This window comes from Rhipicephalus sanguineus, chromosome 6 (genome assembly GCF_013339695.2).
Source record: "Rhipicephalus sanguineus isolate Rsan-2018 chromosome 6, BIME_Rsan_1.4, whole genome shotgun sequence".
Classification (NCBI taxonomy): domain Eukaryota; kingdom Metazoa; phylum Arthropoda; class Arachnida; order Ixodida; family Ixodidae; genus Rhipicephalus; species Rhipicephalus sanguineus.
In genome coordinates, this window is record NC_051181.1 from 138,164,979 (window position 1) to 138,169,124 (window position 4,146).

Consider the following 4,146-nt stretch of genomic DNA (forward strand, 5'->3'; position numbering starts at 1 on the left):
ATCAATCTTGGAACGAGTTTTGTGCAGTGGAAAAAAAAATTTGGATGATTACGATTATCCAGTTCAGTAATGAACAGATTGATAACTTTGATTCGTATGCCATAAGGTGAAAACGTGAGATGGGTGTGGTACTGCGAACAAAAAAGGAATTTAGTTTCACAACATTAATTGAAAGGAGTGGACGAAAACACAATGTCCACCTGGTAGATGCTCAGCCTAATACATCTGTTTTATCCATTTCTTTGGGACTTATAAAGTAGGGCAGCCAGTGCTTTATTTTGAGGGAGTAACCTGTTTCCCATTTTTAAGAGGGTGTTCTTGTGGTGTAATTTGTGTCAGGAGCTGCTGTGACACTGGCTGCACTCTGAAAACAAATGACCCTTTGGGGTGTATTTTTATACCACAATGATAACTGTTCTTATCTACCTTGTACGCCTTTGCTTGCTTTTATGCTGTGTGCCCTGTACTTTCAGAACTCATATGACATTAGTGCTATCAGTGGGACATAACAATATTGATAGGAAAGAAGCACTTGCTGAGTTTTCCATGAAGAAATGCAAGCAAGATAATTGTTGTGTTATGCAAGCATGCCCCAAAGAGTGCAACTATCCTTAGAGTGTGTCATGGCTGTTGGCCTCCTTCATTCCATTGCATCGTCAACCCACGATATTTCTGTCCTTTCTTTAAGGTGCTTGTTATAAAAAGCACTGTCCTATGTATGGTGGTGTGTATTGATCAGAGACAGCCTATTCATTACTATTGTATCTGCAAATGCATTCTCCGGTAGTAATATAATTGTTCTTTTGAACTTCCATGCAGGCCATGACCTGAATGACCTGTTTTCGAAAGTGCAGCTACCAAAGCTGCCGGACTTCTCTGCGAAGACGATTGACCAAGTGGGCCAGCAAGTGAGTGACGTTCAGTATTACGGTTTCAGGCTGGCCGATCCTGAATCGGTAAATACTTGAGTTCCACACCTAACAGCTGCCACACTTTTGTTTATGGTAGGCCGCAGGTTCCTCGTAAGTGTTGTGAGTGATCACTGGGGTTATTGCTTGTTATAACCATTGTCTTCCCTTCTGTTTGTTTTTTACAGAAGAGCTCGTAGTATCATCGCCTGTCAGAGCACTTGAGGCAAGTATGATTTTGCATCCTGACGAGATTCATATTGTTTAATATGGCTCATAGTTTCATATTATATAGTGTATTCAACTGTATGAAGAAAACATGTAATGAAGCCAGAAAAAGCATAGAGGGAATTGTTATGTTAATAATTGAAATGTAGAAATAAGACAATAGAAATGAAATAAATGAAAATACAGTTTGCCAAAGGCCTACGTCATCCACATTCTGGTTGGCATTCTGGTGTATACAAACTCCGGGCTTGCTTTGTGGCCATGAAGAGCTGCACAGTGTGGTCTGACTCTGTTATTGCAATGTAATAGATATATCGCCTGCTAATGTTTCAAGTAGCTACGTTAAACCTCAAGTCTATTCAGCATGCTGTGGCCATATTATGGGCAAGGTGGGCTTCAAGGAACTGTTCTGAAATAAATCCCTGTGGCGAAGCTGTAGAATGCTTTCTGTAATGACCGCTTAGTTTTACCTTCTGTTCTGATGCTTTTATTAACTTCTATTTTTTGTGTGATGCAGGTGTTGCTTTTCAAGCCAGCAGGATGGACTCTTGGTTAATCTCTGGAAGAAATTTAGGTCAACGCAATAAATGTCATCTGAACGCCTTGTTGGAAGTTGTGTGCTTTTCCTCTTTCTGTTTTCCGTCATTGCATTGATTAGTTCGAACTGCGGTGGCCATGCAGCTGCCGTTTTCTTTAACTGAAGTCAGAATTGGCTAACACCAAACTGGGCTTGATGTTAATCAATTGCCGGTGTTGCGAACACAAAACTTGACTACATGTAAGCATATCAACAAATCTCTGCCTTGAGGACTGTTGGCTCCAGCGACACCACTTGCTTGTTCCAAGGATTTTTCATCGCTTCAGAGAATTTTTGTTCTCCAAAACACTTATCAGTTGTTTCGTGGCAGTTTTTCATTTTACGTGCTTGTCAATTTTCGTAAAGAATCTTGGTGCAGCACGCTGCAGTGAACTAGTGGAGCGTGCGTTTGGGGCTGCTATAAATGGCCACCACAGAGTGTTTTCGCTTTGCCGAAAATTAATTGAAAAAAAAAAAGCGTAACGCATTGCCCCCTAATCGGGTGCACTAGTGTCTCCACCTATTGATAACAACGTGCTCCAAATATTGGTTATTGTTGAGGTGTACTTTACAAGCGGGAATAGCTTCAAATCTCCGTGCGTAGCTGCACGCCTATTACTGCTAGGGGAAAAAAAACATAAAAATGCTCAATTGTAATGGCGCTCGCTATCGCTTTGCTTCAAGGTAGTTGCTCAAACATCCGTCCACACGTCACAGCTGCTCACATAGAGGAGGTCGTGATCTGTCTATACATGGAGGAAGGAAAAATCATAGAGTTTCCTAAAATGACCTAGAGGGAACTCTGGCGCTGCGATCGTTCAGCCACCATGGGAATGATGGGTAGTACACGGATTTGCCTAGTCTTCGTGCTTGTGGGCTTCGAACGCACTTGTGGCTTTGTTTACTGCTATGTTTTGGTTTTCTTTCGGATAAAAGAATGGATAGTTGTGAACTTCGTGACCAGATTTGAATCGGTGAGCCTAGAGAAGTTAAAGTGGTGAAGTGAAACAGCTGATTTTTGCTGGACTTCGTTTTGCGGCAAAGCGGATGCAGGCGACGCGGAGCCAAACGGAGCCAAAAGAACGAAGTTTAGACAAATCCGTGTACTACCCATGATTCCCATGCTGGCTGAAGCGCGATGCATTGCAGCTCCCATAGACACTAGCGCCAGAGTTCCCTCTAGTAAGTATTGTAGGAAACTCTATGGGAAAAATAAGGAGAGGCCCTGACGTCACATTCGTGAAGCCTCCACATCGCAAACACCCGCATCGCCCCTAGCGAAGGCGCAGCGAAACATTTCGCGACTTCCGCCGTGTCGTTTGCAAGCGCATGCGCGATTCGAGCCTTTTTTTTTTTTTTTCGCCGTGCAAGCGGCGCCGCAGCGCAGTCGATTCACGCATGCTGCTCCTTGTGTGTGTTCTTTAGGAAAGCTACGCAATGCCCAGCTGTTGTGTATGGTTGCGTATGCCCGGTGCAAATCGCGTGCTCTGCGGAAAGTACCGGGTGTCACTTTTCATGTGTACGTACACGTTCGCTTCATTGCTGATCACTAATGCATGGTACTTTCATGCGAAGCTCTCGGATGTGCGCTCTGTTGCTTCTTACTCATTGTGTCAACACAGAACACACGTGAACTTTTGTTTTTGGCGTCTGATGCGCCGTACATCACACGCGCCGAAGGCATCGTACGTTTTTAGAGGCTGTGTCGTCCAACGAAAGGGCAATAAACTTATGTTGTTGTTATCGGACTACGTGATGTATGTATTGTGCGTTGTGCGCTCGCTGCGTGCTTGTTGTGTGCGTGCTGGAATTACAAACTTTACGTGCACGATCGCGTATACAATACAGCGGTGTCCTCTTTTCGACGTGAAGTTACGTCAACTATAAGTTGGCGTTGCGCCGAATAGCTACTACGCTCACTCCATATACAAAGAACCGCTAATCCGGCAACAGATCGGGAAATCGGGCTACGAGAAAGAGAAGGCCTAACGCCCAGCAGAACGCGTAAGTCACTGCTAGGTGAGTTCGAATACGATGATGCAGGGGCTGAACGTTTTTGATCACGGCACGTACCGGCATTCTGTACTGTTGCACAAAAACGCTCCACGATGAATTTCAGCACGCAGCGCTCGGGCCTGCCACGCACGAACAGCCTGGTAAACGTCTGCTTGCAACATTTTACTGCGTGCGAACCGCACAATACGCGCTAAGTTTACGCCGGGACTACAAATCTGCGCAGAAGCTAACCACCGCGAAGAGCACGCCGCGGGGCGTCTGCTGTTTTGTTTGCCCCATACCGGTTTGTTTGCCCCATAAATCTGACGTCACTTCCGCCACACTTTTCGCAATGCATTGGAATACGATAGGGCCTCTCCTTAGTATTCCTTCCTCCATGTGTCTATACGTTAATAGCGGTGGCGGAACTTCCGGTAA